We start from the raw sequence: 25606 nt of genomic DNA, 5'->3' as shown, positions 1-25606 counted from the left end.
CAGATATACAACATCATACATATATGTGCATGTATACATCTATCTCTATACACACACGTTTATATTCATATATATATATTCATTAGTTGATGGACATCTGAGTAGTTTTCACTTTATGGCTACTGTGAATAATGCTGCTGTGAACATTTGTTCACAAATTTTTGTTTGGACATGTTTTCATTTGGGGGTATATAGTTAGGAGTGGAATTGTTGCATTATATGATAACTCTATGTTTACCATTTTAAGAAACTGCCAGACTGTTTCCCGAAGCTTTGTACCATTTTATATTCCCGCCAGCAGTGTTTGAGGGTTCCATGCTCTCCAAAATTGTCAATATTTGTTTATTATCTGTCTTGTTTATTGTAGCCATCCTGGTGGTGTGAAGTCATCTTACTGTGGTTTTGATTTGTATTTCACTGATGGTTAATGATGTTGAGCCAATTTTCACGTAGTTATTATTCATTTGTATATCTTTGGTGAAATGTCTATTCAGATTTTTTTCATTTATTATGACAAAAAAATTAGAAACAAAGTTTCTACAGTGAGAATTGATTAAATACATTAATTAAATACAACAGAATACTAAGGCTCCACTAAAGACTGTGCTTACCATATTTATAGTGTGTTACTTGTATTTTCATATTTATAGTGATAAAATTATATTTATAGTTTTGTCACACAGGTTGCAAAAAAAAAATGGTATCATTTTTGTAAACACACACATATTACAAATAGCCATAGGAAAAAAAGTCTCAAAGGTGTATATCAACTTCTAGCTGTTACCTTTGGATGATAAAATTATGAGATAATTTTCTGGTTTTTTTTTTAGCATTTTTTAATTTCTCTGATAAACACATATTACTTCTATTTAGAAAAGAAAAGGGTTGTTTTTCTTTCAAGCATATTCCGTGTTTTGAAACATGTAGTATGCATTGTAAAATTAAAAATAGGTTCTTCCTATGTTAGCTTTCTTTAAAAATATTTCTCTAAGTAATTAAAAATTTGCCCTCTGTGCATAACTAGGTTCCCAAATTCTTCATATTTTCAAAGCATAATAGTCCCAACAAATATAAAACTGAAATCTAAACTCAAATGCACAAAGAAATTCTGGTCTCAGATATATCCCATCAGTCCAGAGAGAAAACAACAAAAAACCATCAGAATTACAAACTGTTCTACCATCAAGATTTTCTTCGATAGTCATTTACCCAGTCTACTGCCAAATGTAAAAGACCACTTGAAAACTCTGCTTTGTTGTCATTGTCATTACAATAAGGAAAACTTTGCATAGCTCTAATGACATCTAATCACTGTAGTTTTCCCTGGGATTTCATTCTTACAACCCAATTACCAAAACTCTGAAGAGATCTATTCCCACTAAGCTGATGAACTGCCTCTCTAAGCTGAAACCAGCAGGGCTATTTTAATATTCATCTGTATTAAATATATAAATATGTTCAATATTTATACTTAATCTATAGTCCTTGGACACAGACTCACTAGCAACACTCGAGAATCTTAGGACATGATCAGTATGTTCAGATTGCATTGGCTCTCACATCCTTAGGATTTTCTAGATACAGGATCATGCCATCTCTAAATAGAGGTAGTTTTATTTCTTTCCTTTCCATCAGGAAAGTTTTTTTTTTTTTCAATTTTCTTGCCTAATTGCCCTGGCAAAAACCTCAGTACAATATTCAATAGAAGTGACAAGAGCAGACATCTTTTTCTTGTTTCTGTGGGAAAGCATTAAGTCTTTCACTATTATACATAATGTTAGCTGCTCATTTTCTTGTAGATGACCTTTGCCAGATTAAGTTCCCTTCTATTCCCAGGTTGTTTTCCTTTTTCTTTTTTATCATAAAGGGATGTTGGACTTTGTCAAATGTATCTCTGCATCTGTTGAGAGGATCGTGTGGTTTTTGTTTTTATTCTATTTAAATGGGGTATTAGGCTAATTGATTTTCAGTTGTTAAATCAATTTTGCATTCTTGGGTTAGCTACCAAGAATTTTGTCACAGTGTATAATTCTTTTGCTGGATTTGATTTGATAATATTCCATTGAGAACTTTTACTAAGGGACATTGGTATGTAGTTTTCTTGTGATCTTTATCTGATTTTGGTATCAGGGTGATACTGGTCTCATAGAATAGTTGGGAAGTATTCCCTCCTCTTCTATTCTTTGGAAGAGTTTGTGAAGAATTGGTGTTAAGTCTTCTTTAAATGTTTGGTAGAGTTTATTACTGCAGCCATCTGGAATTTTATTGGTGGAAAATTTTTGATTACAAATTCCATCTATTAACTTATAGTCTACTCAGATTTTCCATTTCTTCTTGAGTCAGTTTTGGTAGTTTGTGTCTTTCTAGGAATTGGTCCATTTTATCTAAGTTAACTAATTTGATTGAAAACAATTTCATAGTAGTTCCCTAGAATCCTTTTTATTCCTTTAAAGTCATTTGTAATGTTCTGTTCCTGCCATTGACCACCCCTCCCCCCATCAGTTCAGCTAAAAGATGCAAGTTTTGTTTTTATTGATTTTCTGCATTTTTTGTTATTCTCTATTTCATTAATTTTCACTCTAATCTTTACAATTTTTTCCTTCTGCTTCTTTTAGTTTTAGTTTGCCTTCTTTTATTTAGCACCATAAGGTAGAAGTTTAGACTACTGATTTGAGATCTTTTTTCTTTTATCAATATGTATTTATAGCAATAAATTTCCCAGTAAGCACTGCCTTAACTGAGTCCCATAAATTTGGTATTTAAAAAAATTATTTTCTAATTATTATTATTTTTTTTTTTGCGGTACGCGGGCCTCTCACTGTTGTGGCCTCTCCCGTTGCGGAGCACTGGCTCCGGACACGCAGGCTCAGTGGCCATGGCTCACGGGCCCAGCTGCTCCGCAGCATGTGGGATCTTCCCGGACCAGGGCATGAATCCGTGTCCCCTGCATCGGCAGGCGGACTCTCAACCACTGCGCCACCAGGGAAGCCCTCTAATGTTCTTTTAATTTCTTTTTTGACCCAACTTTCTTTGTCCCATTGCTTATTTAGGAATGTGTTGTTTAATTTCCAACATGTGTTAATTTTCCAGGTTTCCTACTATTACTGATTTTTAATTTAATACCACTGTGGTCAGAGAACATACTTTGTATGATTTTAATACTTGAAAATTTATTGAGGCTTGTTGTATAGCATAGCATATGGTCTATACTGAAGAATGTTCCAAGTGTTCTTGAGAAGAATGTGTATTCTGCTGCTATTGGGTAAAGTGTTGTATAGATGTGCATTAAGTCTAGTTGGTATATAGTGTTGTTCAAACCTTCTATGATGTCACTCCTCAGAGGGTGCATCCTTGGGCATGTACACAGTTGCTCTGGAATGACAATGGTTTTAGCAGGGCTCTTTTTGACTGTCTCTTTCCTTGATCTTTCTGTTAAGCTGTCTGCCTCTGTTGGCATCACACCCAGCTATTTGACTCCAATAACTGCTGGCTGGTTGCTCTATTGTTTTCAGCAATGCCTCAGTATATAAATTGATCCACAGTCAAACACAATTAAATTTGGGCCACTTGTGGAGGTAGTTTTTCTATCCCAGGAGATCTTTTTTTTTTTTTAAACCTCTTTCCCTGGTTCTCTATGATAAACAAGTTAGTGTACAATTTATTTTATTGCTTTCATGGAGCTAATTGCTTACTACAAAAATCTCCATTGTCTTCTAGAGCATTTTAATCCTTGAATTCCCCCTTATTCTTTTCTAAATAAAGTCAGTTTCTTTGGGAAGAGCTTCAGAGCTCTTTGTTCTTATGCCCAGCTTCATGCTTTGGGGAAAAAAAATCTCTGAACCATTTACTGTGTAGTTGGATGTGAGGACAGTGGTCCATTTCTTTTGGAGTGACACACCTTTTTTTTGTGCAGGGATTTGGTAAATGATGAAAGCCCCTGGTCTTCTTGGCTTTCCTCTCCTGATACGGAAGCTCTGACCTATAAGCAAGCTGGGCCAAAGGCAATCAGGGCCCCAATGTTTTTAGCCTGACACACCAGCAGTAGGGCCTCCACCCTATGAGTGGGAACTGGTTGGAGGAAGGAAGCCCTCAACCTCTTGCCTGCAGTCACCTGGAATTTAGACAGAGTTGGAAGGGATGAGAAATGTTGGTGGCTTGCTCCTCCCAGGGAAGTACTGGGGAGGTATTTTTAGGGATTTTTTTTTTCAAATTATTGCCTAGAAGCCAGGGGAAGAGGAAGCCCCATCTTCTTGGCCATAACTTCTTGGAGTGGAGCTTTGATGCTTACCTGGCAGGGGCAATGGAGGTAGGGAACCAATTCTTGCTCAAGTGTGATAGAGTCTGGCTGTTCTTATAAATATTCAGTGCATTTTTCTTGAATAACTATTTCTTCATTTGCTGTGTGCTTTTAGGACAATTTCTAGAGCTTTTAAATATTTATTTATTATTTTTTTTGGCCACATCGCATGGCATGTGGGGTCTTAGTTAACCGACCAGGGATCAAACCGACGCCCCCTGCATTGGAAGCTCAGAGTCTTAACCACTGGACTGCCAGGGAAGTCCCTATTTATTTTATTTAAAAAATAATTGTCACCATTGATGATTATTTTTTCAGGGAGTGGATCCACAGAGCTCCTCATGCCAACATTCTGGAAGTGGATCCCCTTACGAGGTTCATTTTTTTAAAAAATATTTATTTATTTATTTGTCTGCGTTGAGTCTTAGTTTTGGCACGCAGGATCTTCACTGCAGCATGTGGCATCTTTTGTTGCAGCGTGTGGGCTTCTCTCTAGCTGTGGTGTGTGGGCTCTAGAGTGCACAGGCTCAGTAGTTGTGGAGCCTGGGCTTAGTTTGCCCCACAGTATGTGGGATCTTAGTTCCCAGACCAGGGATTGAACCCGTGTCCCCTGCATTGGAAGGCGGATTCTTAACCATTGGACCACCAAGGAAGTCCCACGAGGTTCATTTTAATTAGCATTTCCTCAACAACTAATGATGTTGAAAATTTTTCCAAGGCTTATTCAGGTCTTTTGCTCTTCTTTTTGTTGTTGAGTTGTTTGATTTTTTTAAAAAATCGATTAGTAGGAGTTCTTTAAAGGGTCTAAAACTGAGTACAGTGTTGAATATATGTATCACAACACTTTCTTCCAGTCTGTGGCTTACCTTTTTTACTCACTTAATGGAGACTTTTAATCAACAAAGTTTCTTAATTTAATGAAGTCAAGGTATAATTTTTTTCTTTAATGGATAGTTCTTTTGTGAATCATGTTTAAGAAATCTTTGCCTTCCTAAAGATCATGAAGATATTCTCCTACATCTTCTAGAAAACTTTTTTTAAGTTTAATTCTATGATCCATCTTGAATTTTTCTTTGTGTATGATAAGAAGTAAGATTCGTTCTTTCCCCCAATATGGATCCCATTGAATAAGCACCATTCACTAAAAAAAAACATGTTGTTTTCCCCTTACTGAATTGCATCTTTGTCATGAATCATGTGAACATTTATGTGTGGATCTTCTTCTGTACTCTTTACTTTGTTCCATTGATCTACATGGGCAGCATTGGGCTCAGACCACATTATCTTAATTAGTGCAGTTTTATGGTAAATCTTGACATCTGATCATCTAAGTCTTATAGCTTTGTTCTTCTTTAAGAGACCATTCTGGGACCTTTGCACTTCCATACAAATGCTTGTCAATTTATAAACATGCACACACACACAGACACAAACACACATACACATGCCTGTTAGGATTTTGATCTAACTAAATGGACTTCATAGACCAATAAGGAGAATTTTGACATTTTATTTTTTTGTTTGATTATTTTTTGGTTTTTGGGGGGTTTTTATTTGGCTTCATCCCACGGCATGTGGGATTGCAGTTCCCTGACCAGGGATTGAACCAGTGCCCCCTGTATTGGAAGCACAGAGCTTTAACCACTGGGCTGCCATGGAAGTCCCTTGACATTTTAATAATATTGAGTCATCCAGTCCGTGGACATGATATTGTTCTTTATTTACTTAGGTCTTCTTTAACCCATCTCATTAATGCTTTGTAGTTTTCAGTGTCTTTCACATATTTTATTAGATTTATTTCTAGAGATTTAATTTTTTCATATTATTATAAATAGTATTGTTTTTCAAATTTTATTTTTCAATTGGTTGTTGCTAGAATACATAAATACAATTTACTTCCATGTATTGCCCTCATAATCCAGCACCCATGATCAATTTACATATTCATTTTAATTGTTTGTAGATTCTTTGAGGGGTTTTTTGGTGTATAATCATTTAAAATTTTATTTCTGCTACCATCATTAGTATGTTCTTTTTTTTAAACATCTTTATTGGAGTATAATTGCTTTACAATGGTGTGTTAGTTTCTGCTTTATAACAAAGTGAATCAGTTATACATACACATATATCCCCATATCTCTTCCCTCTTGCGTCTCCCTCCCTCCCACCCTCCCTATTCCACCCCTCTAGGTGGCCACAAACCACCGAGCTGATATCCCTGTGCTATGCAGCTGCTTCCCACTAGCTACCTATTTTACGTTTGGTAGTGTATATATGTCCACGCCACTCTCTCACTTTGTCACAGCTTAACCTTCCACTCCCCATATCCTCAAGTCCATTCTCTAGAAGGTCTGTGTCTTTATTCCCGTCTTACCCATAGATTCTTGATGACCTTTTTTTTCCTTAGATTCCATATATATGGGTTAGCATACGGTATATGTTTTTCTCTTTCTGACTTACTTCACTCTGTATGACAGACTCTAGGTCCATCCACCTCACTACAAATAACTCAATTTCATTTTTTTATGGCTGAGTAATATTCCATTGTATATATGTGCCACATCTTCTTTATCCATTCATCCGATGATGGACACTTAGGTTGCTTCCATATCCTGGCTATTGTAAATAGAGCTGGAATGAATATTGTACTACATGACTCTTTTTGAATTATGGTTTTCTCAGGGTATATGCCCAGTAGTGGGATTGCTGGATCATATGGTAGTTCTATTTTTAGTTTTTTAAGGAACCTCCATACTGTTCTCCATAGTGGCTGTATCAATTTACATTCCCACCAACAGTGCAAGAGGGTCACTTTTCTCCACACCGTCGCCAGCATTTATGGTTTGCAGATTTTCTAATGATGGCCATTCTGACCGGTGTGAGATGATACCTCAATGTAGTTTTGATTTGCATTTCTCTAATGATTAGTGATGTTGAGCATTCTTTCATGTGTTTGTTGGCAATCTGTATATCTTCTTTGGAGAAATGTCTATTTAGGTCTTCTGCCCATTTTGGGATTGGGTTGTTTGTTTTTTTGTTATTGAGCTGCATGAGCTACTTGTAAATGTGGGAGCTTAATCCTTTGTCAGTTGCTTCATTTGCAAATATTTTCTCCCATTCTGAGGGTTGTCTTTTCATCTTGTTTATGGTTTCCTTTGCTGTGCAAAAGCTTTGAAGTTTCATTAGGTCCCATTTGTTTATTTTTATTTTTATTTCCATTTCTCTAGGACATGGGTCAAAAAGGATCTTGCTGTGATTTATGTCATAGAGTGTTCTGCCTATGTTTTCCTCTAAGAGTTTGATAGTGTCTGGCCTTACATTTAGGTCTTTAATCCATTTTGAGTTTATTTTTGTGTATGGTGTTAGGGAGTGTTCTAATTTCATGCTTTTACATGTAACTGTCCAGTTTTCCCAGCACCACTTATTGAAGAGGCTGTCTTTTCTCCACTGTATATTCTTGCCTCCTTTATCAAAGATAAGGTGACCAGAGATGCATGGGTTTATCTCTGGGCTTTCTGTCCTGTTCCATTGATCTATATTTCAATTTTTGTGCCAGTACCATACTGTCTTCATTACTGTAGCTTTGTACCATAGTCTGAAGTCAGGGAGCCTGATTCTTCCAGCTAAATTTTTCGTTCTCAAGATTGCTTTGGCTATTCGGGGTGTTTTGTGTTTCCATACAAATTGTGAAATTTTTTGTTCTAGTTCTGTGAAAAATGCCAGTGGTAGTTTGATAGGGATTGCATTGAATCCGTAGATTGCTTTGGGTAGTAGAGTCATTTTCACAATGTTGATTCTTCCAATCCAAGAACATGGTATATCTCTCCATTTGTTTGTATCATCTTTAATTTCTTTCATCAGTGTCTTATAATTTTCTTCATACAGGTCTTTTGTCTCCTTAGGTAGGTTTATTCCTAGATATTTTATTCTTTCTGTTGCAATCGTAAATGGGAGTGTTTTCTTAATTTCACTTTCAGATTTTTCACCATTAGTGTATAGGAATGCCAGAGATTTCTGTGCATTAATTTTGTATCCTGCTACTTCACCAAATTCATTGATTAGCTCTAGTAGTTTTCTTGTAGTGTCTTTAGAATTCTCTATGTATAGTATCATGTCATCTGCATAGAGTGACAGCTTTACTTCTTCTTTTCTGATTTGTATTCCTTTTATTTCTTTTTCTTCTCTGATTGCTGTGGCTAAAACTTCCAAAACTATGTTGAATAATAGTGGTGAGAGTGGGCAACCTTGTCTTGTTCCTGATCTTACTGGAAATGGTTTCAGTTTTTCACCATTGAGCACAATGTTGGCTGTGGGTTTGTCATATATGGCCTTTATTATGTTGAGGAAAGTTCCCTCTATGCCTACTTTCTGGAGGGTTTTTATCATAAATGAGTGTTGAATTTTGTCGAAAGCTTTCCCTGCATTGATTAAGATGATCATATGGTTTTTCTCCTTCAATTTGTTAATATGGTGTATCACGTTGATCAATTTGCATATATTGAAGAATCATTGCATTCCTGGAATAAACCCCACTTGATCATGGTGTATGATCCTTTTAATGTGCTGTTGGATTCTGTTTGCTAGTATTTTGTTGAGGATTTTTGCATCTATGTTCATCAGTGATATTGGCCTGTAGTTTTCTTTCTTAGTGACATCTTTGTCTGGTTTTGGTGTCAGGATGATGGTGGCCTCGTACAATGAGTTCGGGAGTGTTCCTCCCTCTGCTATATTTTGGAAGAGTTTGAGAAGGATAAGTGTTAGCTCTTCTCTAAATGTTTGATAGAATTCGCCTGTGAAGCCCTATGGTCCTGGGCTTTTGTTTGTTGGAAGATTTTTAATTACAGTTTCAATTTCAGTGCTTGTGATTGGTCTATTCATATTTTCTATTTCTTCCTGGTTCAGTCTCGGCAGGTTGTGCATTTCTAAGGATTTGTCCATTTCTTCAAGGTTGTCCATTTTTTTGGCATAGAGTTGCTTGTAGTAATCTCTCATGATCCTTTGTATTTCTGCAGTGTCAGTTGTTCTCCTTTTTCATTTTTAATTCTATTGATTTGATTCTTCTCCCTTTTTTTGTTGATGAGTCTGGCTAATGGTTTATCAATTTTCTTTATCTTCTCAAAGAACCAGCTTATAGTTTTATTGATCTTTGCTATCGTTTTCTTCATTTCTTTTTCTTTTTTTTCTGATCTGGTCTTTATGATTTCTTTCCTTCTGCTAACTTTGGGGTTGTTTTGTTCTTCTTTCTCTAATTGCTTTAGGTGCAAGGTTAGGTTGTTTATTTGAGATGTTTCTGGTATCTTAAGGTAGGATTGTATTGCTATAAACTTCCCTCTTAGGACTGCTTTTGCTGCATCCCATAGGTTTTGGGTCGTCGTGTTTTCCTTGTCATTTGTTTCTAGGTATTTTTTGATTTCCTCTTTGATTTCTTCAGTGATCACTTGGTTATTAAGTAGTGTATTGTTTAGCCTCCATGTGTTTGTAGTTTTTACAGATCTTTTCCTATAATTGATATGTAGTCTCATAGCATTGTGTTCGGAAAAGATACTTGATATGATTTCAATTTTCTTAAATTTACCAAGGCTTGATTTGTGACCCAAGATATGATCTATCCTGGAGAATGTTCCATGAGCACTACTAAAAATGTGTGTTCTGTTGTTTTTGGATGGAATGTCCTATAAATATCAATTAAGTCCATCTTGTTTAATGTATCATTTAAAGCTTGTGTTTCCTTATTTATTTTCATTTATGATGATCTGTCTATTGGTGAAAGTGGGGTGTTAAAGTCCCCTACTATGATTGTGTTACTGTCGATTTCCCCTTTTATGGCTGTTAGTATTTGCCTTATGTATTGAGGTGCTCCTATGTTTGGTGCATAAATATTTACAATTGTTATATCTTCTTCTTGGATTGATCCCTTGATCATTATGTAGTGTCCTTCTTTTTCTCTTGTAATAGTCTTTATTTTAAAGTCTATTTTGTCTGATATGAGAATTGATTCTCCAGCTTTCTTTTGATTTCCATTTGCATGGAATATGTTTTTCCATCCCCTCACTCTCAGTCTGTATGTGTCCCTAGGTCTGAAATGGGTCTCTTGTAGACAGCATATATATGGGTCTTGTTTTTGTAACCATTCAGCCAGTCTGTGTCTTTTGCTGGGCACATTTAATCCATTTACATTTAAGGTAATTATCGATATTTATGTTCCTATTCCCATTTTCTTAATTGTTTTGGGTTTGTTATTGTAGGTCTTTTCCTTCTCTTGTGTTTCTTGCCTAGAGAAGTTCCTTTAGCATTTGTTGTAAAGCTGGTTTGGTGGTGCTAATTTCTTACAGCTTTTGTCTCTGAAGGTTTTAATTTCTCCATCAAATCTGAATGAGATCCTTGCTGGGTAGAGTAATCTTGGTTGTAGGTTTTTCTCCTTCATCACTTTAAATATGTCCTGCCACTCCCTTCTGGCTTGCAGAGTTTCTGCTGAAAGATTAGCTGTTAACCTTTTGGGGATTCCCTTGCATGTTATTTGTTGTTTTTCCCTTGCTGCTTTTAATATGTTTTCTTTGTATTTAATTTTTGATAGTTTGATTAATATGTGTCTTGGCATGTTTCTCCTTGAATTTATCCTGTATGGAACCCTGCACTTCCTGGAATTGATTGGCTATTTCCTTTCCCATATTAGGGAAGTTTTCAACTATAATCTCTTCAAATATTTTCTCATTCCCTTCTTTTTCTCTTCTTCTTCTGGGACCCCTATAATTCGAATGTTGGTGCATTTAATGTTGTCCCAGAGGTCTCTGAGACTGTCCTCTGTTCTTTTCATTCTTTCTTCTTTATTCTTCTCTGCAGTAGTTATTTCCACTATTTTATCTTCCAGGTCACTTATCCGTTCTGCCTCAGTTATTTTGCTATTGATCCCTTCTAGAGTATTTTTAATTTCATTTATTGTGTTGTTCATCATTGCTTGTTTCCTCTTTAGTTCTTCTAGGTCCTTGTTAAATGTTTCTTGCATTTTCTCTATTCTTTTTCCAAGATTTTGGATCATCTGTACTGTCATTACCTGAATGCCTTTTTAGGTAGACTGCCTATTTCCTCTTCATTTGTTAGGTCAGTTGGGTTTTTACCTTGTTCCTTCATCTGCTGTGTGTTTTTCTGTCTTCTCATTTTGCTTATCTTACTGTGTTTGGGGCCTCCTTTTTGCAGGCTGCCGTTTCGTAGTTCCCGTTTTTTTGGGTGGCTCTCCCCAGTGGCTAAGGTTGGTTCAGTGGGTTGTGTAGGCTTCCTGGTGGAGGGGACTAGTGCCTGTGTTCTGGTGGATGAGGCTGGATCTTGTCCCTCTGGTGGGCAGGTCCACACCTGGTGGTGTGTTTTGGGGTGTCTTTGCCTTATTATGATTTTAGGCAGCCTCTGTGCTAATGGGTGGGGTTGTGTTCCTGTCTTGCTAGTTGTTTGGCATAGGGTGTCCAGCACTGTAGCTTGCTGGTTGTTGAGTGAAGCTGGGTCTTGTGTTGAGATGGAGATCTCTGGGAGATTTTCGCCATTTGATATTATGTGGAGCTGGGAGGTCTCCTGTGGACCAGTGTCCTGAAGTTGGCTCTCCCACCTCAGAGGCACAGCAGTGACTCCTGGCTGGAGCACCAAGAGCCTTTCATACACATGGCTCAGAATAAAAGGGAGAAAAAATAGAAAGAAAGAAAGAAAGAAAGAGGATAAAATAAAATAAAATAAAGATAAAATAAAATAAAGTTATTAAAATAAAAAATAATTATTAAGAAAAAAAAATTTTTAATGTAAAAAAGAAAACAAAATTGGACGGACAGAACCCTATGACAAATGGTGAAAGCAAAGCTATACAGACAAAATCTCACACAGAAGCATAAACATACACACAAAAAGAGGAAAAGAGGAAAAAATAATATATCTTGCTCCAAAAGTCCACCTCCTCAATTTGGGATGATTCGTTGTCTATTCAGTTATTCCACCAATGCAGGTACATCAGGTTGATTGTGGAGCTTTAATCCACTCCTCCTGAGGCTGCTGGGAGAGATTTCCCTTTCTCTTCTTTGTTCGCACAGCTTCTGCGTTCAGCTTTGGATTTGGCACCGCCTCTGCATGTAGGTCGCCTGAGGGCTCAGACAGGATAGGGTTAAATGAGCCGCTGATTCGGGGGCTCTGGCTCACTCAGGCCGGGGGGAGGGAGGGGCACGGAGGCGGGGCGAGCCTGCGGCGGCAGAGGCCGACGTGACGTTGCAGCAGCCTGAGGTGCGCCGTGCGTTCTCCCGGGGAAGTTGTCCCTGGATCACGGGACCATGGCAGTGGCAGGCTGCAGAAGCTCCTGGGAAGGGAGGTGGGGATAGTGACCTGTGCTTGCACACAGGCTTCTTGCTGGCGGCAGCAGCAGCCTTAGCGTCTCATGCCCATCTCTGGGGTCTTCGCTGTTCGCCGCGGCTCACGCCCGTCTCTGGAGCTCCTTTAAGCAGCGCTCTTAATCCCCTCTCCTCGCGCACCAGGAAACAAAGAGGGAAGAAAAAGTCTCTTGTCTCTTCGGCAGCTGCAGACTTTTCCCGGACTCCCTCCTGGCTAGCCGTGGCGCACTAACCCCTTCAGGCTGTGTTCACGCCGCCAGCCCCAGTCCTCTCCCTGCGCTCCGACCGAAGCCCGAGCCTCAGCTCCCAGCCCCCGCCTGCCTCGGCGGCCGAGCAGACAAGCCTCTCGGGCTGGTGAGTGCCGGTCGGCACCGATCCTCTGTGCGGGAATCTCTCCACTTTGCCCTACCCAGGTACGTGGGGAGTTTCTTGCCTTTGGGAGGTCTGAGGTCTTCTGGCAGCATGCAGTAGGTGTTCTGTAGGAGTTGTTCCACGTGTAGATGTATTTCTGATGTATCTGTGGGGAGGAAGGTGATCTCCGCGTCTTACTCTTCCGCCATCTTCCTCAGCTCCATTTGTATCTTCTTCAATTAGTTCTTCGACAATTGACCTCTACTTTTTTGTGCTCAACTAAAATGGTGATTATTTCCTTGTTGGTGTGCATTTCTTTTTAACGTTTAGACGAGCAAACAGAAAAGATTCAAATGTGGTTCATTGAAGTAACTGGGCACTTCATTGCCATATCTAATTCAATCCAGAATATAACAATATTGGTGACAGAAGCTAAGAACGACTCAAACAAGAGTTTATTAGTTCAACCAAAAAACTTCCTGTGTACATCAAAGCTCAAGATTTTTTTTGTTTGTTTTTTGCTTGGGTTTCCTGATTCCCATATTATCTTTTGTACTTTTTATTTAAAGTATTTACTGTGGGGTTTATAGTTAGTCACAGATTTATCTACCAATTCCTAGAAAAATTTATATTTTCTTACTCCATTCCTCTTTTCTTCCTGAAATGCAGTACTAGCTGCTTCCTCTACTGTGTGTTAATATTAACCAGAAGAAGCTCAATTTTTCCAGTTACTTCCACAATGATATAATCCATTATAGCCACTAAAAGTCTCTCCTTATTTAGGACAAAGGATTTGATGAACCTTAGTCCCTTAATATAATGATTACACTCTGATAACTTGATAGCTGTGTATGTAAACTATCTGAGTCAAGTTGGAGGGAATATTTTGTAACGTGTTATCAGCAAAATTCAGATAACGTCATTTTCACAGTAGCCTTTGGCTCAGTTATCATTTAAAAATTACTCTTGTGAAGAATTGCAAAAGGTATATATATGTTCCTCTGATTCGAATGTTAGCTCAGTGATTACATTGCCAGTGAGCTAGGATTAAAATCAAGGACAACCCTTGCTCTGTGCCTCGTGTAAAGTTAGTGTTTAGTAAATACTTTTTGATTGATTTGATGAAACATGTCATCTGAGAGCCAATCGAGTGTTCTTCATAAATTCAAGGGACTCCTTTTTTCTACTATGTCTTCAGAAGAACTTTTAAATTCCCTGGATTCTTCTGAGGCAAGAGAAGATGATGTGTTTCTGGTGTCCTATCCAAAACCTGGTAAAGTTTATTTTAATGTATTTTATAATGTAGAAATACAATAATAATAATACACATAATAATAAATTTTATCAAACATTTATTTTTCAGAATTTTTCCACAGGAAATTAGAGTACCTTAAACTTTTTTTTTTTTTTTTTTTTCCTGGTATGCCGGCCTCTCACTGTTGTGCCCCCTCCCGCTGTGGAGCACAGGCTCCGGATGCGCAGGCCCAGTGGCCACAGCCCACGTGCCCAGCCACCCTGCGGCATGTGGGATCCCCCTGGACCGGGGCATGAACCCGCGTCCCCTACATCGGCAGGCGGACTCTCAACCACTGTGCCACCAGGGAAGCCCTTAAATGCTTATTTTAATGAAAAATCTTGACATTAGAAAGCCAAAAGATGTGCTTTGAGAAAATTCAACTGGAGAAATTAGAGCTTTACTACACTTTCGTTTCTATTTTATTCATGAAGACATACAGATGTTAATACATATAATAAGCATAATATCTATAACATTATGAATTCTCTTCATACTTTGAGCCAGGCATAGTGATAAATAAATAGTTTTTGTTCAATTTATACTTAATGATTGATTTATAAATAATGGTTTTCTTCTGGGCTGATAAGAACAGGTGGCTAATTTATACCACATACAAACAACCATATTTAAGGCTTCCACTGGACGTATTGGTGCCTGTAAATTGACATCTTCCACTAGTTTCCAGGAGGTCCCTTTCAGCAACACAAAGCTGTATATTCTCTCTTCTTCATCAGAATAAATCAGTATGTTTAATTAAAATAATGCAAATATCACTACTATAGGAGTCACATTTATATGACTATTATAATTATACATATTTAAGACTTATTAACATTATAATCTAAAATTGTCTTAAATTTAAAACATATAGTGTTAAAGAGAGCACTGTTTAAATATTTAGTCAATTGTAAATTTGTTGATATTGTATCTAATTGGACTTACAATGAGATAAATGGAAACCAGGCCTCATTTAAACCCTTTATGGGCATTGCTTTCAAATGAGTGAAACACCCTCCCCACCCAAACTTCTACCTCTTTGCTCCAATTTACTATAGTCTACAGCACTGGAGCATATCTTCATTTGCTTCAGGTAAACATAAAGTGGTATTTCTTCCAGACTTCATGGTAGTAGGTATGCATCTCCACGACATTTGGATATGGCATTCGTTCATTGTTCAAATGTTTTGTTTGCACAACTACTCTGTATTTGCATACAAACAAAAATAAGATTCTGTGTCTGTATTCAAGGGGGAAATAGAGAGACAGACATGAATGCAAGCAGTGGCAACTCTATTCTGGTGTGTGCTGCTTCCAAGGGATAGAAAGAGAGAGAGCAATTATGAGAGGGGAGTGGGGATTCAGAAGACAGTTTTTAATACAGCAAGATGCATGAGCTTGCAGGACCAGTAGGAATCGTGAATAAAAAGATCTGTGTGTTTGTGAATTAGAGAAGGTTCTAGAAGTGAGTGGTAACATAGAAGAGTATTTCAAGCTGAGGAAACAGTATATACAGTTTTCATAACTCTTCACACTCTTTAAAATGTGATTCCTCCTGTAAAGTGAATTAACATCTCAAAGGTTTCAACAGGTTTCAGTTGGTGTCAAGAGGGGACAACTATTTATAATAAAATTAATGCATTCATTGCTTTTATAACCTCATACTAATTTTCTATATTCATTTTGAGTATCACTTAATTATAAAACGCATTTCATTTTATTTTCTTATGGAGGCACTCACTGGATTGCAAAAATCATTGAGAACATTCCCACTGCTAGAATTACCCTAACACCTCTATTGAATTGGGAGACATTTCTAAATTTGAAGAGCTAAAAATGTACTGTGAGAGGAGTTATCCCAACGCATTTGAACTACAACGTGCTACCAATGAATATTAAACAAAAACAATGCAAGGTAAGTTCAGTGGTTAAGGGCAGGGGCTCGGGGGTACACAAACCTGGACTTGGATTCTTGCTGTGTCACTTTCAAGCTATGTGACCTTTGAAAATTGCTGATGCTCTCTGAGCTTTGTTTTTCTCATTTAATACAGGGATAATAATATTCATCTCATATAGTGTGATGAAGATGAAACAAGATAATGAGTGTATAGGTGTTACCACAGTATCTAGCTCATAAAAAATTATTATCTTTCAGTAATGAAAGAAATCTGAATCAGTATGTCAACTGTAATTACGCTAGACAATGTCTTATTCTATTCTGAATCTGGTTTGAGTTCTTTTACTTTAAATATTGATGTCTAGGGAAGGAAAAACTGCCTTAATAATTTTATTTTAATTATTTTATCTATAATTTTTGCAAAAGAGTATATAGGAAAAGAATAAAAAATAAACTATAATATAAAACACTAAAGAATATTTACCTCAAGCCGTTTTTAAAGTCCCCACATTATTATTTTAAGTTACTTCTGGGACTTCCCTGGTGGTGTAGAGGTTAAGAATCTGCCTGCCAATGCAGGGGACACGGGTTCGAGCCCTGGTCCGGGAGGATCCCACATGCCATGGTGCAGCTAAGCCAGTGCACCACAACTACTGAGCCCACGTGTTGCAACTACTGAAGCCCATGTGCCTAGAGCCTGTGCTCCACAACAAGAGAAGCCACGGCAATGAGAAGCCCAGGCACCACAAGGAAGAGTAGCCCCCGCTCGCCACAACTAGAGAAAGCCTGCGTGCAGCTACGAAGACACAACAGAGCCAAAAAAAAAAAAAAAAAAAGAAGTTACTTCTAATTTTAAAGAATATCTTCTATCTTCATATACTTCTTATTCAAATTTGTTTTCATGGAGAAATGCATGATCAGAAAAAAAAAGAGAATAATATTTGTAAAGCAAAGGCAAGATACATGTGTCCAATGTAAACAATTTTCCAGTAATGAAGCCTCTTTAAACAATGTCAGCCATATTCTTAAAAAAACAAAAAAAAAAACCCTACCAAATGTGCATAAATTGAAGCAGATCTTCCGATGATTATAACTCTGCGACCACACTGTTTCCACGTACATCATCTACTCTTCCACCCAAATAAAAGTAAACACAATGAGAGGCGAATGCCGTGAAGTTTTGTTTTTATCCCAGGCAAATATATCAGAACAGGTGAAAGTATACTAACCTGAGTACATTTTGACTCAACTGAGCATCTTCATTTCAAACAAACTGTCTCTAAGACAAGGAGAGAGAGATTTGGGGAGGAAAGGAGTCTGGTAAGCTCAATTACCCTTACTCAGGGCAATACAGTAAAACTGATAACAAATGCTACCAGAGATTAAGCTGTGCTTTATAAACATTACAACAACGACAAGAGTAGGTATTTTTCCTCTCATAAGTAAAGAAACTGAAACTCAGATAAGTTAGGGTGCGTCTTAAAACCACCGCACTCACAGTACAGCCTGAAGGTACAATCATTTCAGTGTGACCCTTAATGGGGACTGAGACTGTCTGGTTGCCCCTGGTCTCCCTAGAGGATGACCTGTCCCCTCTTGCTGATGGCCGAGCCCTGAGAGCTCGGAGGACGGACAAGCCTTAAATGCCCCAGGAGGGCCAGAGAGTAAGTTCCTCCTCCAATCTTTCCCTAGCAGCTCTTGACCCTACTTGGCCTCCTATATTTTATTCCTAACCTTTGTCTCTCCTTATATAATGTTTCCCAACTTTCTTACATTAAATTTATGTTTTCAGCTCATTTCATGGTAAGTTAATATTTAATTTTTTAAATAGAATTTTAATTTTTAAAAAAAATTTAATTTTTTAAATATTTAGTTAATATTTAATTTTTTCTCCAGAGTACTATTCTGCCTTCCCTTCATATCCCTCAACCTCCCCCTAATGTTCCTTACAGTTTCTAAGTGCTAAGTACATCCCTAATGTGTGTGTGTGTGTTTATTTTTAATTTAATTTTATTTATTTTTTTATGCAGCAGGTTCTTATTAGTTATCTATTTTATACATATTAGTGTATATATGTCAACCCCAATCTCCCAATTCATCCCATCACCCCCCCCCACCACTTTCCCCACATCCCTTGGTGTCCACACATTGTTCTCTACATCTGTGCGTGTTTATTGAGTGTAATTGACATATAACAGTATATTAGTTTCAGATGTATGACATAGTGATTCCATATTCGTGTGTATTGCGAAACTATCACCACACTGTCTACTTAACATTCGTCACCATGCATAGTTACAGAACACATTCTTTTAACCTCTTTTGGTATACTATGTGTCAATGGGTTGCACTACCCTTCCCACTAGATCGTACTGACATGCAACTTTGAGGGAAGGTTCTCCAAAGGCCCTAAAAAATTCTTCTCTCTACCAAAAAAAAAAGTCTCCATCTGGATGTCTAAGGTTTAAAATTTGGCCATTTATTCCTTTTTGTTAAGGCAGTGGATTTTTAAACTGTCATCTCTGGGCCTTGGGGTTTTTGTGAATCTGCTCAGGAAGCTTAGGGCATTTAGAGGAAGTCTGAGGTGCTGGGTTATTCCACAGTTATCTCTTGGGATGAAGAGAAGCTAATGGTGGGGTTAAAGGTGGCTCTTCATTCCTGCGTGTCATGGTCTTTGTGTATCTTTCAAGTAAAGAGCAGCAGATGCTGTGCATTAGGGTCACAACCTGGACTATGAACACAGTACGGAAAGATAGTTATGTATTAAAAATGACTCAGTAGAAACTTCCTTATCTAAGTAAAATGTGTCCACCTTGATTTCCAATTAAAAAGCAAGTAGAGTATCTGGTACTCCAGCAATGCTGACCATGATTGAGGACAGTCCTATTACATCCAGACTTCTCACACTGGTCTCCAGACGTTTCTTACATGCTCCTAAAGCTCTCTCTGCTTCGCTGTTATAACCTTCGTAACACTGCACTGTCAACAGTGTGTTTAATTATCTGCTTCCCTCACTTGACTGCAAGTTTTGAGAGGGCTGGAATCATTTCTGTCTTGCTCGTTATTCTATTCCTTGCCTCTGGAACACTGCACACTACCTGGTATACAATAGGTACTAAATTAATATTTATTGAATCAAATTAAATTGCAGTTGCAGTATTTGTATAAAGTGGGAGGGTATCTCAGATTCTCTGCTCTTTGGAGGATCAAATTGTACAAAAAGGAATTCCAAAGCATTCTTCTTCCTATAAATATGAACAATTTGTAAGAAATCTTCTTGTATATAAATCATGTTTTATAATACATGGATATTAAAAAATTAATCTTGTCCTTCAAATGAGTAGGGTCTCTCAAGTCTGCCCCTAAAATATTACTACCAAATTTTATCACATAAATTCAAAAAGTGTGGTCAGTGGGCTGGCAGCCTCAACATCGCCTGGGAGCTTGTTAGAAATGCTCAATGCCAGGCCTCATCCTGGAACTTCTGAATGAGAGTCTGCATTTTAACAAGATCCCCTGATGATTTTTTTATGCACCTTAAGTTTTGAGAAACACTCGTCTAAGTCTGTGTTTAATAATCAGCTGAAGCTACCAAAAAGTTGTGACTTGCACAGGTAAGTTTGGCTGCTACTTTCTTTTAGGAAATGTTTTGTGTTGGGGCTATTTCCCTCCAAAAATAAATGGATATTTTTTAACAGATTATCTACATCATTAGGAATCCAAAAGATACAGCTGTTTCACTCTTCTACTACTACAGAGAGAACCCTAATCTCCCTGGCATTGAAACCTGGCATGAATTGTTTGAGCTGTTCCTAAGAGGAGATGGTAAATACAACTATGATTTTTATTCATAATATACAGGGAATATTTCTGCTCAAAATGAAAGCATTTTCCAAAAGTTCAAATGAATCCTAACTGCCTGTTTTGAGAAATACATTTGAATAGATTATTCTTTTGCTTCTTCTAAGCAAATTCTTTCTCACTTTGCTCCCTCACAGTTTTTCTTATCACCAGTGGGTAGTACGTAAGAGCAATGACTTATTAGCTGGTTTTAAGGTCTTCAGAACAGATTAATTCTGATCAAGCATTTCTTTTTTTCATATACCCTCAGTCTTCTCAGTGAAGTAATTATTCACTGATTAGAGTACAGTGAGATACAGCTGAAAGCTAGACAGGTAGCTTGAAACATGCCTTATGTATACCTGCACAGAAAATAAAACAAGTCAAACAGTACACACACACACACACACACACACACAAACCCCCAATTCCCCAATTATAACAAAGAATTTGCCATCTTGACACTTGGCAGAAAGTAATTTATTCTGAAAACACCACAATGATACATCATTTATTGAGCTGCACAGCACATGCTGGGCCTGCCACCATGTGTGACCTTTGGATTTATTCTTTTTTCCCTGACTCAGTGGTGTCTGGAGCACTTAAAGAAAACAAAACAAAACAAAAACTCTTCTGAATTCCCAAGGCTTTCATTAAACAAAAATAATATACCAAGATGATGCAGAATCTAGAAGAGACAGGATTTAGAAATGGTGTGTTCCCTGAGGATCTTATCTCTCACTGGACTTAATTGCTACTTTCACTATTTTACTTGCAAATTGTTAAGCTTTTACTTGTTAATTTAAGAGAGGCCACAGCAAGCGTAACCTTAACATGAGGACATTGGAAACTCACCAGCAACAGTGGGTTTTTTTGTTGTTGTTGTTGTTGTTTGTTTTTATTTTTGGCTGCGTTGGATCTTTGTTGCTGCGCAGGCTTTCTTTAGTTGCAGCGAGTGGGGGCTACTCTTCGTTGCCGTGCACGGGCTTCTCATTGCAGTGGCTTCTCTTGTTGCGGAGCATGAGCTCCAGGTGCATGGGCATCAGTAGTTGCAGCACGCGGGCTCAGTAGTTGTGGTGCATGGGATTAGTTGCTCCATGTCAGGTGGGATCTTCCCAGACCAGGGCTCAAACCTGTGTCCCCTGCATTGGCAGGTGGATTCTTAACCACTGCGCCACCAGGGAAGTCCCAGCAACAGGGTTTAATATTTTGTTTTGCTGTAATCCCTAAGGAAGAATATACTATGCTCACACTGTTTCAACTTCTCTTTCTATTTTGCTCCCTATCTAATGGCACATATTTGGTAGAATCATCAAATTTCAGAAATGACAGGTATATTAAAGGTCTTCTGGTTAAAACACCCACCTGATGTTTGAATCACCTTTACAACATCCCCAGGAATTGTAGAGGCTAAGCTTGAACTTCTTACCCTTGACAATAAGTTCACACCCCTCCCTCTTGCCCCAAAGCAACACATTCAATATTGGTACTGCTAAGATGTTTTTAAAAATCTTGCCATGTGATATAGATTGTGCACGTACCATGTGATACAGCCATAAGTGCTATGCAAACACGAACTCATTTCATCCTCACTAGAACAAATGAGGTAGATCTTAGTATCCTCACTTTACAGGTGAGGGGAATGCAGGCCTTGGGAGGCCAAATATCTTATCCACAGATGCATAACTAATGAGGAGAGCCAAGATTTAATTCAAGTGTGAGCTCCAAAATCTTTGCTCTGACCACTGTGCCTTAACTCGTCCAGCAAAACAACTGTCCCCCGATCATGAATTCATCTTCCACCTGATCGCCTTCTAAATATTTGAAGATAGTTAACATGCCTCACTTTGCCTCAATTCCATTTTTGGAATAAGCAGAGTTTAATTACATAAATTATTTTTTAAAAAACAGATCTTGAGTCTGCTTTTCCTCAAAAAAAGAGAAGCTGTGTTCATCTCCAACTATTACAGACTGTGGTTCACCACCCCTCTCTCAGCACTGCATGAGCTCTCCTTTGGTGATATCTCTATTATTTTGTGGTGCTGGAAGGCAAAGCTTCCTCTGGGTATGGTCTGACTAGGGCCTGCTCCTGTCCTAGAGGTTGTTTGTCTATAAGGGCAGCCACAACCCAGGCCACACGCAGGGAAGCAAACTAGCTACCATGGAGCGTCTACCTTTGCTACCATTGTCAGGAGTCCCGGCAGAATATCTGGGAAGGGAAGAGTGTAGTCAGAAAAAATATTTCAGATGATTCTTTCACACCTTCTTGGCTGAGTTCATAGGGATTTGACTTGTAAGTATTCTACAGTCAAGTAATCCAGCCTAGGCCAACTGTGTCACAAGACGAATAGTCACTGAACTGCTAAAGCTTTAGTTAAATTTATTTGAGTGGTAGCTTCCCTTTTTACTATTTATAAGATAGGGTATTTGTTTTCCTGTGTGTGTGGGGTAGGGGATGTTTGTATGTACGTGACTGCGTGTCAGGGATGTTCTTCTGTGTCTTTTTGAGGGGAGGGTTATGTGCAAATGACGTGATATATTAGAAAGAACAGGCTACGGAGACAGAAGAACTGGGATGAAGTCCTGACTCTATTTTATTCCCTGTATGGCTTTGGACAAGTAGCTTAGCTGTTCTGAGGTTCAGATTCCTAATGTAGAATAGGACTGACAAAACTATCTATTTTGTAGAATTATTTAGAGGTTATAGTTATGTGATGGCTAAAGTTTCCTGTAGAAATATACTCACTTATTCTATTAAACATAGACATTTAAACACACACAGACTTACATAGTTTCACATTAGGGTGGAAATGATACAAGTAGATATTTATCTGGAAAGATTCATGTATGGCTGAGGCATCATGATACCCTGTACCCAATTCCAAACCATAAACATAAATACACATGATATGACAAGACAGGACAGTAAAGATATACATAGCTACACATTTGTCTAATCATTTAATTTTCTCTTTCAGTTTACAAATACGCTTTAGGTTTTCAAATTACATAATAGCTATAAATTGCGTTCTGGCAATATCCTGACAGATTAAGCTCTCAATGCAATAGTAGCATTTTACTTTTTTCCCCTACAGCCCCCTGTCCAGTTTTATATTAGAACTGGAGACAACTTTAGAACTTTATATTTCCTAGGCCACTTCATCCCAGCGAGTTTTGTTTTCTGCACAGTTATCTATCATCAGAGTACTTTCTAGAAACTAGAAACTAAGATCCTCATTATAACTGGATATAAGAGTAGGGCACAGGGTTTGCAGGAAATGTGGGAGGTTTGAAATAGCTGATGTGAAGAATAAGAGAATGTGTTCTTGCAGGACAAATAGGTTTGCCAGGCAACTCTGGAGCCCTTAAAGTTGGAAAAATGAGTTTGCAGTGGTATAAATACATAGAGTTGTGTAAATTTCTGCAGCAGAACTCAGCAGCAAGGAGAGAGAGGAAGAGAAGAGGAAATGCTTTAGTTTAACACTGGGTGCTTTTTGGTGATTGAAATAAACAATTAGAGGGCAAATAAGAAGGTATTGGCAAGTCAGTTGTCGAGGGGATGAATAAAAGGAAGAAAGTGAAAAAAATGGTCAGAATAGGAGATTGTAGAAGCTACCCATTAAGATTTTGGTCGAAAATCAGAATCTTCAGTGACTGTGGGAGAGAGATCCCAAGGCTGATTTCTGACTGAGACAAGGATGGAAAGAGTAGTATATTCAAAACCATGATTCCCGAAGGAGCCTGGATTCTGTAGGAGGGAGGCGTTCTAGAAGTGGGTAGGAAGCAGTGAGATTTCTGACTCACTCTCCAGACCCTAAGACACACGGGTTGGTTGAGAAAGAGCAACTTCTATTTAGGGGCATTTCAGAGGAATGAGTTATTTTGGATAGCAGAAGAAGGGCCATCCAGGCATATGTTAAGGCCAGGAGGTGGTGGAATAATTCTGTAATTTCCTGCACAATGTGCAGAAAAACATTTTCCATTAAAGGAATATTTCAAATCTGTTTTAGAAGCTGTATTTTCTTTAAAGCCATAGGTCTACTCATGACCTAGACAATGAGGATTCTGATGAAAACATGAACCAAAACTGTAATTTCCTATATTAGTAAGGAAGCCACAGGCAGTGAATTTCTTTAGATTCTTTTGTGTGGCTTAAGTCCTTTTGGAACAAGGTGGAGGATGAATTAATTAGTCAATAATAGAATAGCTGGGTCTCAAATTATGATCAGGCTATTATGCAAAGTTTATTCTTAAATCTATTTCGGGTATGTTGGAATATATTTCCTACTGAAAAACCATAATGGACAAGGTCAATTACATCTAATCACTGGGTATGGCACTGGATCTCTATCCCTCCTCAGCCTCTTGGCTATAGAAGCACAGGCTCCCCTGACAGTATTGGGAGCTTCCATAGCATCAGCAACTCTAGGCAGTGACATTAATCACCAGGGCTGGGCTGTAGCTGCTGAGGGGAGTTGGAGAGGCAGGTTGAGACTCTGAGCATAGTCTGGGTTTCTAGAGACTTCCTAAATTTGAGAGAAAATCAATCTTCCTCCTACCATGTGTTTTGTGCCTTGGAAAAGGTTGGCCATTCTTAGAAGATAAACTTCTTATCACTGATATGGTAATTTGGGTAATTCTAAGATAAAGTATTATGTAAGTCATTGAAATAGCAGTGAGATTGCTAGTAACTGAAGATTGTATCAGGGCAGCTCTTCTTGGCACCGATTCTTATTACATAGTCCTCTGGGCCCATGGAGCAGAAAATTGGGCTAACACTATAATGATACCACTGTAGTCCTGGAAATTCTTGTTTTAAAAATACATTATGGGACTTCCCTGGTGGTCCAGTGGTTAAGACTCTGTGCTCCCAGTGCAAGGGACAAAGGTTCGATCCCTGGTCAGGAAACTAAGATCCTTCATGCCATATGATATGACCAAAAAAAATACATTATTTTTTTGCCCTTTGCTTCCTCAGGAGCTGAAGTCATGAAAAACTGCAGTTAGTTTGGAATTAATTATACTTCAATTTATTCAAAGATTTAATGTCCTAAATGTATAGCACAATGTCTGGCAGACACTAATGGCTTAATAAATGTTTATTAAAATGAATCAGCAGTCAACAGAGCTTCAGGAAATCACTAGTAGAGTAGCTCTTTTATGATTGAGGCATTAGCTAGTATTAAATCTTTAGATGTTAAGGAGATGTCGACAAAAAATTAATCAATAGCCTAATAAAAAATGGAAAATTTTATTTAAGCCAATCTGAGGATTAAAACCCAGGAGACAGTCTTTCAGAAAGCTCTGAGGACAGTTCCATCCATTTGAGGTCAAAGCACAGTTATATAAGTTTTGAGACAACGGGTTATATGTCAAATGATGTATTATTGATAGTTTACACGATCCAGATCTATATGTACAAAGTGAGTCATGAGTCATCATGACTTCTTACAAGATTAAGAAGGAATGTTTTCTCCTAAGGATGTCTGGTTAATGCAGACACTCTAAAGGGGAGGGAGGAGGTCCAAACAGGCAGAGAAAACTTTTATGTTTAAATTTTTCTCATCTTA

The sequence above is a fragment of the Mesoplodon densirostris genome, chromosome 11, assembly GCF_025265405.1.
Source record: "Mesoplodon densirostris isolate mMesDen1 chromosome 11, mMesDen1 primary haplotype, whole genome shotgun sequence".
NCBI classification, from domain to species: Eukaryota; Metazoa; Chordata; class Mammalia; order Artiodactyla; family Ziphiidae; genus Mesoplodon; species Mesoplodon densirostris.
The sequence above is the reverse complement of the archived record's forward strand: the minus strand, read 5'-3'. Positions refer to the sequence as shown.